Raw genomic sequence first — 14,350 nt, forward strand, 5'->3', positions numbered from 1 at the left:
CTACCACCAGTAGGGCATGTGGGGATCATTACTACTTTATGTTTATAGACATGGATGTTGATGATGAACCGATTTGGTGGCAACCAAGCTGGGCACCAGGAGGTGTCATCTCATGGCACCCATCCCTGCAGACACCTTCTCCAGAGCCTGTGCATGCCATTGGATGGGTAACTTAGCTTGTCTTTGTGGTGGTTAGCACAAGTCTAACTGTTTCCTGCTCTCTTCTTGTTCCAGATGAGGGGAAGGATACGGCAGAGTAAAATCACACAGTTTCTACTTTTCATAGAGGCTGCCGTACTTTCTTCTGCCTCACCATCAGATACTTAGAATAAATCAGATTTTCAGAAGTGCTCAGTGCTTTGAATTAAGGATTATGACAGCAGGGAGATATGAAGAAGTGCTTGGTGCTGAAAAGCCTAAAACTGACCCGTGGGCTTTCACCTACAGCAAAGCTTTTTCCTGGCTCAGCCTTCCATGTGTTTCAAGTAACAAAAAGAACACTTTCTGTACAACAAAACCAGCAAACGAAAAGTGTGAAACATAATAGGCAGAAAGTACTCTTCATGCCAACAAACATTCTCTTGCATGGCAGGAAATGCAGTCAGGCTAGGTAAGATAAAAAAGGAAGGCAAAGAATGGATAAGCATCAGTCTCATGGTTACAATCCAAGGTTCTCAGATGATGGAAAGATACGACAGTAAACAGTGAAAGGACAAACCAGATAGTTCCAAGAAGGTGAAGCAATACATGGAGGATGATATGTCAGGAAAACATCTATGAAGACAGGAGCTATTTCTGGGCCACATAAAGTCAACAGGCTGCTCTGTGACCAGGTCCTTCTTCAGGGACTTCAAAACATTCTGCACTTATTTGCAGTAATTCTGAATGTTTTTCTCCTTGGCTCAATCACAGGAAATCAAGTTTTAAACAGAAAAGACACACAATTCCCCAGCTTCTCTTCCACAGCATCCTTTCCACATTAACCCTTTCACCACTGGAATGACATCAGCCATGTCTCTATGTGTACATTTCAGCAGCACTCAAATGGCAGTGTCTTGGCAGTGCCATCCAAGCACAGTGCCTTTCCATGGCTAAACCAACAGTAGAAAAGCTCTACTGGGCAGCTCCCACTAAATGATTTACTAGAATTGGATTTGCCCTTTTCCCCATGCATGACTTGTGCCTTCAACCTACTTCCCACTAGTTTTGGCATGGATGTAAAACTGCTAGAAACTTCATCTCAGAGACTGCACAAAGGTCTCTGGGATGTGACAGTAATAGACAGGAGAAGACATAGGAGTAAAATGTGTTTTCATAAGAGTGAAGTGGGTGATCATTTCCAGCACCCTCTTTGCCAAATTAATCCTTGTCTGGGTTTGTGTTGTTTTCTACTATGGCTCTCTCTGAGCTTTGGTAAAGTGAAACTTCAGAACAAAAGCACAGAACCCTACAGACAGCTTGGACTGTTTGCTTTTTTGAGGGGCACAAATCTCTGTCAAAGGTAAGGTCTATTAAGGATTGATTCTCTTTCTCTCTCTCTTTTTTTTTTTGTTAGGTATCCAGGCCTTGGGAATAATGTACAAGTTGGAAATACATTCTTGTACTGGGAAGACATTATTCTTCCCTTCCACATAAATAAATAAATAAATAAATAAAAGTTTCCATTTGTAACATGAACTAGTATAAGCTGTGAAGGAGCAATGCTAATTTCCCAATTTCCACACATTAAAATGATAAGGCATAGGCCTGGCAGCTAGATCCAAAAACCACATGGCACTGGGGCAGGGGGAAAAATAAAGCAGCAGCTGATGACAAGCGCATGTCCTGCTTTCTCTGCTTTTTATTTTTGGAGTATGTTGGGATAGTCTTCGATGTTTGCTCTGCTGACACATGTTGGCTGCCCAGGGTAGCTGTAATAGGCCCCTGTGGGAGGTGTATAATTGAGATATACAGACACTCTGCATATTAACAATACATGCTTGTCCTGCTTTGAAAAAAGGCTGAAACAATCTCTCTCCCATTACCCTTCCTTCCTTCTTCTCTTGCCTTTGGGCACTCGCATGAATTGCTTTGCTGGAAGGAGGGTGAGGGTCTGGGCAGGTGGTGTGACCCTGCTGGGGTGAGACAGGCAGACCTCTAAAGGGACAAGGTGCTACCAGAGGGGTTAAAAGAGGGGTAAAGGTGCCCATATGTTGGGATAACAGTTTAGTATCATATGCCATACTTACAGGAATTTTACAGTTTGGTGGAAGATGACCCTAAAACCTGATGCTGTTTTCCTTGCCTCGTACTCACTAATTTGATGTATCTTTATAGAATCACCGAGTCGTAGAATCATTAAGTTTGGAAAAGATCACTAGACCACCAAGTCCAACCATCAATCCATCCTCATGTTTCTCAGTGCCACATCTCTACAGTTCTTGAACACCTCCAGGGATGGTGCCTTCACCACTCCCTGGGCAGCCTGTGCCAGTGCCTCACCACTCCTTCTGAGAAGAAATTTTTTCTAATATCCAACCTGAATCATCTTTCCCATCAGCCTCTGATCTATCTCCTTTTTTATAAACTCACTTCTTAACCTGTCATGCCTTCCTGTTCCCATCTCATCCTCTGCTTCCCAGTCTTTACATCTAAGGGGGTCATATTTTTCCCAAGTTGAAGCTTGACATTTGGGTGGAGGTTTGGGAAATTTTACCCAGCATCACCTTATCCATGGTTTTGTCAAAAGCTGGCAGCTGCCTTGCCAGGACCTGTGTTACATCTAGTCCTGTTTTAGTAATCTTTTGATCATGCACGCACTGTGCTTTAGGGCGTCACATCTTGTCTGGGCACAGGTCTTTGCTGAGGGTTGGTGTTCTCACACTGGGATTATTTAACATGGGGGACCCAAGAGTTGTCCAGCTCCCTGAGAAGATCAGATTGGATGCCCTGTGAGGTTTCGTGTTCTGGACGAGTGGGAAGTAAGGACTGCAAATGCATGGACCCCAGTGCTCCTACTCTGTAACATGAACACAACTACTGATTTTATGATAAGATGCAAATACTCAAGCCTCAGCCCTCTAACTCCTCATTGTCTTCTTACTGGAGAACTGGCTTGTAGTTCCAAATTGTTTTTGATGTTTCCTTCACCTTTTTTATCATCTCTCTAACCCAGACTGTGCTTGCTTTAAACCCCATTTTCAAAGTCTCAGGGCCTAAGATGAACTTCAATCTGTAGCCACATTTTGCCGGTGGATTTGTCTTATTGCCAACCTCCATGCTTCCTTGCATGTTGGCAATAAATCAAACCTCCCTCCAAACACTCTCTGTATTCAGATCTGAGTATTGAGGTCCAAATCTGGATCTAGCTTTCAACAACTGCAGTTTTTCCAGAAGAGATTGCCCAAAATGCCAGGGTGGTTAAAATCCAGATTCTAGCATTGCACCTGGATTCCACCTCTTGGGAAAAGAAACCAAAGCAAAGCAAGATTTTATTTCTTGTAAAAATCCATGGGGAGGAATAAAACCAACTACGCTTTCCAGGTACTCCAAGACTATTTCTGCTGGGCAATGCTTCTCGCTGCAGCCTTTCATTTAACATCACAGCCTCTGCCTTCTTTCATTCACCAGCCTGATTCATAACGAATCATCTGCAAAAACATGGTGCATGCTTTTATGACCACCTTGTGTTTTCTAAGATCTGCCCAGGGTGCTTAAAAATAGCCCTGGTTCCTCTGTTCAGCCTCATCTCCTGGCTATAATGAGCACATGAGGAGCAGCTGTGATAGTGCAGTGATGGTGGGTTCCTCCTGTGGGTTGGATGTTCTCGTTTGGCCTTTTCAGCAAACACTCTGACTTGGCAGGGCTTTTGCCAGGGATGAAAATAAACGAGGAAGATGAGCAGCTTGGTGAGGTCATTTCTGGTTGGGCTCTGCCTGCTGCTACAGCGGCTGCTGCTGCTTTCAACTCAGCCTGACAAAATCCTTTGGCTCCTGTACTCCCTCCTGCTCCTATAATCTGCAAATTAAAATAGGAAGGGAGTGGGAGAGGGGAGGAAGGACCAGAGCAGAGTTTTGGACTTGCTTCCCCATCCAAGGGATTGAGGTGTGTTCCTTTGCTGTCGGCACCTTATGAATGTCATAATGTTTGTTGTTCCTCAGAAACCTACAGATGCTCCAAGCAGGGCTTTGTCTGGTCTCCCTGGGCACATGACTTAGCAGTGACATGGCAGAGCTGTTTGAAATGTAGACTTGTGAGAGGGGCTTCCCACACACCCAGCAAGCTGCCTTTGCCTGAGGTGGAGCTAAACCATCCTTCACATTCACCCCTCTGATGTCAGGAGATGTGTTTTCTCACGCTCTTTGCAAGACCTCTCTTCTCATTTAAATCTTTGCTTCCACTTTCCAGACCTCTGAGCAGAGCAGTACCTCACTGTGAATCTGCAGCCCCTGCCCTTGAGCAGATGTCCACGCAGCTCATGGCAGTGCCTGGGCATTCACTCAGCTTGCCAGAAATGCAAAGCAGAGGCCTCAAATATCTAGTTCCAGAGTAATCCCTCTTGGGAGACCCCCTAGGTCTCCACAGTTTGTGAGAGATGAGCTCAGCTACCAATTTTTTAGCTGCGAAGAACTTGCTGCCGGCCTGAGTGTGGTGAATGCATATATCACATCACAGTATTGCAACACACTCACTGAAGAGCTCTGCATTCTGCATCTGCAGCCACCCGGATCTGCCTCCCTACGTGCAGCAGCTCTCAGAGAGCAGCTGGCTCTCCCTGCTCTCTGGGGTGAAAGCAACTCCTTGACCATAAAGTGGAAGGAACACAAAATTTATCGAGAGGCTGAGGCTTCCTTCCAAATGTGTTGCCTTTGCTGCTTTCTAGTGTCCCTTCCCCCTCAAGGGCTCTCTGTGCTCACTGATAGCTACTTACCAACTTCCTTGGCCTCCAACTGCTCCCAACACAGCCCTAGATATGCAGCAGCTCTTCTGGATTTTGGCTGTGGTTTATGAATTGCCAGAACAGGTATCCCTCCAGGGTCTCCTCACGTTCCCATCCAAATTAAGCTTAACTGCACTTTAGCCTCTCCCCTGGGATTCTGTTCTACTTCACTCTCCGTCTTTGCCTCTTTACAATGCCTGCAAATGTCTTCAGGCATATCCTCATGTTTCAAGCAGCCCTGGCTCTGGGCCACACTGCCGACTGGCTTGGCAAACCTTGCAGCAAAGTGGCTTCTTATCCATGTGGGTCATAATGAGAAGCCCTGTCTCATCCAGACCCATTCCCTGCCTTTTCTGACTCCCTGTCAGCCACCTCATCACTGGGAGAGGACAGAGCCTGCCAAAAGGCATGGAGAGCTGAGACCAGTTTGGGTCCCTGCTTTTGGGCTTCTTATCTCACTGCTTCAGCTTGCCTTCCCTTGCCACCCCTGTCTCCTCCAAGTGCTCTGGCTTCTCCAGTATCCAATGGGGAATAAATGAAAAAGGGCTGCCGGTGGCTTGAGCAGGATGGCACTGATCAGTCACCCCCACTAACACTAGGTACCCCAGAAGCCCATGTTATGAAGCTAACAGGAGTCAAGTTCACAGCAAACAAAAAGATGGTACTCAGCATGCAACAGGTTGTCCAGCAGTGAGGACCCTTTATAAAGGTTGTTGTGAGTGCCATCAGACAGAAGGGCTTCAGGGGAAGCCGGAAAAGGGCACGACAGAGAGAGGACATCTGTCTTAGGATAACCCTTGGGTGAAAATGCTGTGGGGATAATTAAGGAGAAATGTCTCATCCATGTTTTGTTCCTAAGCACTCGCTTCTTCTCACTATTAGAGAGCAGATGCTGTGCTGGGGTGAGCTGCATAGCTGCTCAGGTGTTACCCCAACCTCCTGCAATGCTAAACGTACTGTTGCTGTACAGCACACCATTATCAAGTGGCAACTCTGAAAAAGAAACCTGCTTTATAGAGGCTGAGTATAAACTTGGTGTAATAGTCTTTCTATCCTCCCTGGAATGGACCAAAATCAGCCTGCACTTCCAGACTGTCCCAGCCAAGTTCCATCACACAGCTATCAGCAGTGGCATGTGCTCAGGGGGCTCTGAGTAGCCAGGGGAACACTGGGCTCTCAGCAGTCAAACAGTGATGAGGAGAGAATAACAGCAGCATTTCTTCTAGGACCAAAAACACATTTGCGCGCTAAGAGGAAAAACCTTGTAAGTCTAAATGTAGCAGTGCCATCTGCTGACCTATGCAATAACAGAAACATAAGCCTCCAAGTCAGGACCTACAGACTGAGTGGGTCTGTTCTTCCCTGCACGGCTGGTGTGCAGACCCTAATCCTTGCAAAACACCCAGGGATTTGGGGTAGGGACTCCAGGAGCCTTGTCACCAGGGCATCATACAGGAAGCAGTTTGGGATAGAAACACAGCCTGAAGCGTTGCTCTGCCCATCTTCAAAGGAAGCCAAGAGCTCCCCCTGAGATGGAGAAGAAACCTTCTGGTTGGCATCTCCTGTCCTACCCATGGCTGGAGGTGATCCCCCATTGCTCAGGATCTTAGAAATTCTTTAACTGGTGCAGAAACAAAACCTTTTCTCTCTTCTCCAATTCCATCAGCTGAGCACATCTGTCCATGGTACCAGATCTCTCAGTGACGATCTTCCATCTGCTTGGAAGATCGATTCCATGTTAGTGGTTGGCAACCCTTCCGATGGCAGGGGGTTTGGAGCTCAATGATCTTCAAGGTCTCTTCCAGTCTAAGCCACTCTATGATTCTACAATATTATTTTTCTCTGTGTTCCAGAAAAAAAGAAAAAGAATTCTATCCCTTTCCCACGTCTGAGAGTTCTGTTGCTTTGAATTGCTGTCATGGATAACAGGAGTGGAAAATAACAGGCTTACCTGCATTTCTTACCATTTTAGTTCCATCAAGAAGAGGAGAGTCAGGTGCAGACTGAACTGGCCCCTGTCAATCATTTGCTCTGGAAACATTTGGAAACATGCATGGGCTGCCACTGAGTACTTTTGCTCTGCTTTATGGGATATTTGCTCCAAGAAGCTCTGGCTTTGCAGGAACTCTTCTGTAACATGGGAGAGAGGGCAACCAAATGTCTGACTGGGACATGGAAGCACCAAACAAGTCTGAAAGAGGCTCTTTTTAGTGTGTTTCTCCCTGAAAACATGAAGTATATAAACCTGGTCATGCGCTGGCACAGGCTGCCCACGGAGTGGTGGAGTCTGTGTCCCTGGAGGTGCTCAAGAACTGTGATGATGTGGCACTGAGGGATGTAGTTAGTGGGCATGGTGATGCTAGGCTTATGGTTGGACTTAATGGTCTTATCCAACCTTAATGATTCTATGATTCTGTGAAACCTTTTGCGCTCTTGGGTTCGTATTGAGCTCCATGCTGTGCAGGGTACCTCTCCTTTCCCCCACCCCCAGGCACAGCACCATTTGCTTGTGATGGGATGGTTTCCTAGGATGGTGGCTTTGTCCCACTGCCCTTTCTGACAAAAGCAGTGCCTGACAGGCCTTCATAACAAGCCCTTCCTAAATTATCACAAAGGCACCCACAACAGATTTAACAAATCATTGTCCTTCCCTACAGTAATCATAAAAAAAATCCCTGAGGGCTGTTCTATAATCCACTGGACTCAGAGTCTCCACTAGAGGTGATAAAGGCATGTTCAACCACTCGCTCTCGCAAAAGAGACCCACAACCTCTTTGTTAGCCGGAGAAAAGACTAACTTTCACTCCCGGGGACTGAAGACTGTAGAGATGGCAGGAAACAGCCTCCCCTTGTGCCTTCCCATAGAGCCAAACACCGCGCACTGCACGGCTGCTTTGATCGAGGATGCTGATGTTTCTCTGCTGGAATGGTGGCCCTTCTTCCCAGGAAATGCGAGCAGCGCTGCTGGAGCGGCAGCTTTGATTTTCATTGCCTGTCTGGTTCATTACCGATCGGGTAATGACTGACAATAGGCCAATCAGATCTCCAATATCACCATGTCAGCTTCATAATTAATACTACTGCAAACTAAGCTTATTGTGATTTAATTAGTAATGCTGTAATAATGCTACCGCCTGGGCTTAAGGTTACTAATTTATATAAATAGCTATGTTAATGTCTTGAAGCACCAAGTATTAATTGCATCAGTTTCGGTGTTAGACTCTGGTTGGCTTGTGGCAGATGAAAAACTCAACAACTTTTAGTGTTGTGGGGGAAAACGTGTTTTTTGATCTTTTGCCTGTTGTTTTTAACTAGGCAAGAAGCAGTCACAGACAAGGCTGGAGGGATTTGGATAATATGGGCCAGGGAGCAGTATTTGAGATTCAAATCCCTTTTTGCTTGGATCTGTTATTTTTTCTTTTTCCTTTCCACTACTAGCATCTCTCCCCCCCTACCCCCCACCCTTTCCTCTCCTCCCTCCTTCCTCTTAAATATATAAATAAATCTGAGCTGCTTGCATCGACAGTTCCAATTTGCCACAATTGGAAGTTGCACACATGAGAGATCTCTGTGCAGCCAGCTCGCATTTTATTTTCAAATCTAGAATTAAAAGGAAAGAAGGGGAAAAAAAAGAAGAGGGCCATGGGAGCACGAGGAGGATTTGCATACATCAGAGCTCTACATGAGCTAGGGCCTAAGCTCTTTCTATGGGCTTGAATAAACTACTAGAGGGAAAATGGAACAAGAAAAAAGGAAAATGGAGTGGCAAAAATTCCTGACCCTTTCTCTGGGATTGATGGGGGCTCATCTTCCTGTGATGGGGATGGGGTTGGTGGTAGATCCCTGTGTTGAACTAGCAAGGAGTGTCTGAGACAAAGGGAAGAATTAGGTAAACCAGTGCTAGAGCAGAATTGAGTCCCATACTGGCATCCACTGGACTTATGTTAGACTCACACACACTAAAGATGGAGGAAGGCATGGCACCAGAGGAGATGGATCTATTTAGGTATTTAAACTAGCATTCTTACCCCAGTTCTCAGTCCTTTTCCCCAAACTACTTCTTAGACTTGTACACTCATTTTTCTTATAGACAACAAATATGCCCACAAGCAAGGGCAGATTCTGCTCAGGTTTACAAGGAATTACAAATATGTGTGTTTTCCCTTTCCCCAGTCTTCCTCATGAACTAAACAACTGTCTTCATACTGGATCAGGGCTGGATGCTCCAAGAAGGGCTTCTGCTGGTGTTCTGCACACGAGTTGGAGTGGACTGGAGACAAGCCACTGCCAGATGTCTCTGCCAGGTGTCAAAAGACAGATGAGAGAAATACCACTCTGATATTGACTGCCATGGCAGGTGCAATAGTTGTTCAACAAGTTCTCTTCGACAGTCCCGAGAAGTTGCAGACCCGTGGTCTCATAGGTGAGGTACTACAGGTGCCCTAGGGCACACCAGTGTGGGTCCTCTCTTTGGAAATTACCTGATTTTATCAAAATAGAAACCATCTTCACATTCTTTTCTCCCCAGAATTTTCCCCACTCTTTCACTGATGAGCGAGCGATCATCAGGACCACAACCAGCAATGACCAAGCAGTTCTCTGCAAGATGTGGTTTTTTTTTTTCCCCAGGCTTTCAGGCTGGCACAGTTATCACCAAAGATGGTTACCCGTTCCTCTTTTTTGCAAAAGTAGTGACGGAGAGGCTGAAAAATCCAGGAACTGGCAGACAAGCATAAAAATATCGCAAATCCAGCTGCTAAATAGTCTGAGGTAACTGGAATGAACTGCTCTTCCAATCATGCTCCAGCTATGACTGTACTCTAAGAAGCAGAGTCTGTGATAAATATAACTTGGCTGAATGCAAGAATTTAGATCGTGCATTAGATATTGAATTCATTACCTCTACATGTGTCTATATCCAGAGGCTGTATGTGCCCTTATCTCATCTATATCCAAAATGCTCTTAATTTCATTGATGCTGACACTTAACTCTTGAAATACTTCTCGGTTTTTTTTTAAGAAGCTCCACTAGCAAGCCAAGCCATCCAGGAGCATCACAAAGATGTGACAGTGTTAGGAATAGGATCCCCTTTGGGGAAAATCAGCTTGCATAAAATCATAAAATATAGATTTCTTCATTTTTAATGTTTCTTTTTTTCCTTCTTGTTTCTTTCCCCTTGCAAAATTCAGGCCAGCTGTTGGGATTGACAGTAATGACTCCCAGTGAGCTGGACTTTAATCAGCTCAGCTGGAATACAGTGAAGGACTTTTGGAAATCTAAGCTACTCCAGCAAAATGGATTTATCTTCTCAATTAGTCACAGATGCTAGTGGGATCCACCAGGTGTGCTACCGAACAGACCCATGTGGCATAGCTTGTAGAAATCTTCCATTGCTGCAGCCCATTCATGACTTCTCTCTGTGCCTGCAGAAATATGTAGCCAGAAATGACGAAAAATCCACCTATTTCAAAGTTGTCAGTGAAGTGAGTGATTAGATTTCTTTTTCCTAGTTCATGCTGGTCAGGACTTGAAATCCCCATCTGTGTGAGCAGGTCATCAAACGTCTTGGCCAACAAGACCAACTCAGCACTTTGTACTGACCTTCATTATCCAGATTAGAAAGGGAACTAGCACACCATATGCCAGACATAAAAGTCTCCAGCAATTCTCTTTTCAGCACGACACTCCTGGGTTTGGATCCCAGCCAGTTTGTGCTCTTTGAAACTTATAAATTGCTTTCATCTCCCAGACAAGGTAAAATCAAATTGGTGTAAGGGATGTCACATTGCTGATGAAGATGCAGAAGCAAAGTTAACTCTAACATGGGCTTAGCACACTGTATGAAAAATATCTTAATAGGCACGGCTGCTTCTTTTGGTTGGCCTTGGAAAAAGAGAAAAAAATACAGTGTTTCTGAAAGCTGCAATAATATTAAATGAAACAGTTTCTTTCCTCATTCAGATTCAGAGTCTGAGTTCTGCAGCTTTTCCTACCATGCCCATGAATGGTGAGGTATGAATTAGGACACACAGAAGTTTATAAATGGTAGTGTTCTGCTGAGCTATGCACGTGTCTTAGAGTCTTTTCCTTTTTATGTATTTATGGTCACTAATCTCTCCCTGGCTACAATCCCTACTCAATCCTCTGTCCATACAGGATTCATTTTATCAGGTTTTTCCATCTGTAGCTGTAACGATAATTGACTGTTAACAAGTCTGTTGGCTCTGGAATGCAGCCCTTGAAAGGAGTGTTCCTCACCCAGAGAGCGGGATGAGATAGCTGAAAGCAGTTGGACTTGCTTTCCTCATTATACTCTCAGCAGACTGAATGGGAGTGTTTTCTCCATCCCTAATTTTTGTGATACAGTAGTGCTCACCATGTTTCCCTCCTGCTTTTCCCACACCTTCCTCAAGGTCCTACAGTGCTCCTCCAAGCTGTTTCCACTTCCACTACAATCTAAATATCCCAAAGGATGTCTCACCAACCTCATCTCTCCCCTTCCTCCGTCCTACCCTGTTTTATGCAGTACCCATATAACTGATGGCTGATATCATGCAGGGTGGTACCATGCACAGAGCATTTTTGTGCCCGTGGTGTCCATCCCTGTTGCTCTGTGAAAGCTGAGCACTTATGGGGTGCTTCCTTCAGCAGGGGACTGTGGTTTCTCTCCTCGATATAGGCACTGACACTTGTAAATCCTGCAGGAACTTTGTACTACTCAGACTCTCAGCTGTCTGTCAAACTCGATTGAAATTGGCCGACTGGTTCTAAAGTTATTAGAGAGGAACTGACAGACAGAATGATTGGAGAGGAAATCAGGCTAAAAATATTAACATCCTGAGATAGCAACTTTGTTCTTTCAGGATTATCAGCATAAAATATATGTACACTGCTTAGCACAGGCTTCTTCCTACCTTTCCACTGCTGCTTTTCTGTCCCTTGTACTGCTCTATGTATAGAGGCTTGGAGGCTTCCTTTGCCTAGCTCCAGAAATTCAGCAAGCTACACAAAGCAGAGGGAGGGAACTGTGTTTTCTGTTTCAGAAAGAATGGGAAATGACTGGGTTGTCCTAGCGCTTACATCATGGGCATTTTCTTGCATGTTCCCTGTGGGGAATGGCAATTCACATTGCCCAGTGAAACCGAAGAAAAAGTCTCTCCCCCCACACAACCCAACTTGCAGTGAGCCTTTATTCCATGAGACTGGAAGAGATCCAAACCAGTTCCCACTATTGTGGCACCTAATCTGGACCAGTGGCTAACTGGAGAGGTCTAAGGGTGGACTGTTACACAAGGGTGGGGAGCCAAGAGGGTAGGACTGTGTGCTCTCCAGTGTCCCTGGTCACATCGTTTGAGGCACAGGGGACACCAGGAGAGGGGGGGACAGAGGGGACAGGCCATGCATGGCACCCTTCCCTCCATCAGGGAAGGCACTGAGGCAGGAGAGCATGGGGAGGGCAGCAGGGACAGCAAGAAGAGTAAAGGTGGGGGGAACAGAGAGCATGTAGAGAAAGAAATGCTGTAAAAGCAGAAAGTTCCTCTTCATATTGGCACAGCAATGTTTGCAGCATGGCTTAGCATGCCTCTTCCTGTTAAATAAATATTGTGACAGTTCTAATCCTAGTGAGCAGGGACGTAACCAGAACTTGGATTTTCACTGAGGGCAAACAGTAATGGGTACACTTAAAGTATTTCAAATAAGGCTCTAATTTAGATCCATGAAGACAGTGCTGTTTGTTAAATAAATATCAAGCTCATCTGGTACCAGGCCAGTTGTTGTGGCTAAGGAAGATATATCTAGCTAGTGGCTATTTAAGCTAGATGATGAGTGAACAAGCCCATGCAGACTGCAAAGTGCAAAACTGAAAAACTGGCAGAAAGACAGAAAGAGTGGGAGAGAAAGAAAGAAAGAGAAAAAGAGAAAGAAAAAAGAGTGAAGGGAAAGAAAGAAAAAGAGAGAAAGAGAAACCTCTTTACCTTTTTTATATGCCCTCTTTAGGAACTTTGAAAGCTATCAAAGGAGACAGCTCCAGCCTGGCAAGGGAATTAGATATCATTTAATTGCTAAAAAGAAAATGACAAATGCTGGTTCATAACTAACATGCTACAACAATTTTATGAAATGTTAATTGGAATACCTTACACTTCCCATATACCTTTAATGAATTAATGGGGATGCCACTCTCTATTTATAGACCAGTTAAGCTCCTCAGCAACTCCATTTACTTCTTGTATATGTTATTAAACCTCAGGTGGCAGTTACATAATCAATATGCTGTCCTTTAATAAACCTAAATGAAGAAAATCCTGGAGTCCTTCGAAAAAGCACAGAGTAGCTCATGAAGAGTCTGTTACTTTTCTCTGTGAAACTCCTCAACATTTTCCTGCATGCAACCTCAGTACTTTAGATGTTAAGGTTTGGTATTTTGTTTTGCTCTGCTTTTTGCTTGTTTGTTTTTTAATATGGAAAGCTTGGAAGGGATAAGATCTATTATAGGGAAGTATCTTAAAAAATCCACATGATTTGACTTCATAAAAATGTGTATTTGTATCACATGGCACAGTGTATTACTTCCAGACTGCAACTGGTTCCATAGGATTTTCATACTGGTGACAGAGTTGGGCAAGCTTGTTTCTAATCAGGCTTTGATGTTTCTGGGGAAATCTTTGAAGACACGACTTAGGAGCCCAGTGGAATGTAACACCAGCTTTATGTTGCCTTAAAAATAAAATATTGACTTTAAGATCAAGAAAACTGTAAGAGATTTGGTTCATATATATTACAGGATTAAATGTCCTTGGCTACCTATATGGAGAAATGGGGGAATTGGGGCTACAAAAAAATGGCACAGTTTAACAGCAGAAGAATTGGGTTTGACTGTAGAGCTTCTACACCCTAGGTATCTTATTATGTCCATCAGCAGCTGATATTGCTTAAGGGCCAAGCAAAACTCTAGCATATGTCCCTTTGCAGATGCTCTTTGGCCTGTGTCTAATGAACTGCTGGCCTTTGTCTAGCTTCCAGCACAAAGCTGCACATTTTGTCAAAGCCAGCAACATTCACACTGCCTGGCAGCATAGCTGAAAGTCTGCAGAGGCCAAGGGCTGAATGGCATACAAAGGGTGAAATATTCTTACAGCTGAAATTCACTACTGAGGAGTGAGTCAGGAACCTCATCTTATCCCTGCACCTTCTCTTCAGAAATGGCTCTCCTAGACTTCCAATTTAATATCTTCAGTGTTTGAAGGAAACATAATTGTAGATTCACCTAATATTCCCCTGGCTTCTGGCTGTGCAGAATTTGACATGGAGTTCCTGCCCTGCAATCTAATTCTTGCCACTATCAGACTGGCCAAGTGGTCTACCATGCAGACAGCACATTCACATCCTGATCATGCTTCTGATGATGTCCTCATCCCCACACTCCATCC

General features: G+C 44.7%; 1 long non-coding RNA gene across 1 annotated transcript in view; it reads left to right on the forward strand.

Moving 5' to 3' along the window:
• Positions 1-13,737, forward strand: part of LOC110404853 — a 157,468-nt gene extending 143,731 nt beyond the window's left edge. The window contains exons 25-26 of the long non-coding RNA XR_002442525.1: positions 6,891-9,341; positions 9,447-13,737. This is a non-coding gene — a long non-coding RNA (uncharacterized LOC110404853). The remainder of the gene's footprint in view (positions 1-6,890; positions 9,342-9,446) is intronic.

Source organism: Numida meleagris, chromosome 11, assembly GCF_002078875.1.
Source record: "Numida meleagris isolate 19003 breed g44 Domestic line chromosome 11, NumMel1.0, whole genome shotgun sequence".
NCBI lineage: Eukaryota > Metazoa > Chordata > Aves > Galliformes > Numididae > Numida > Numida meleagris.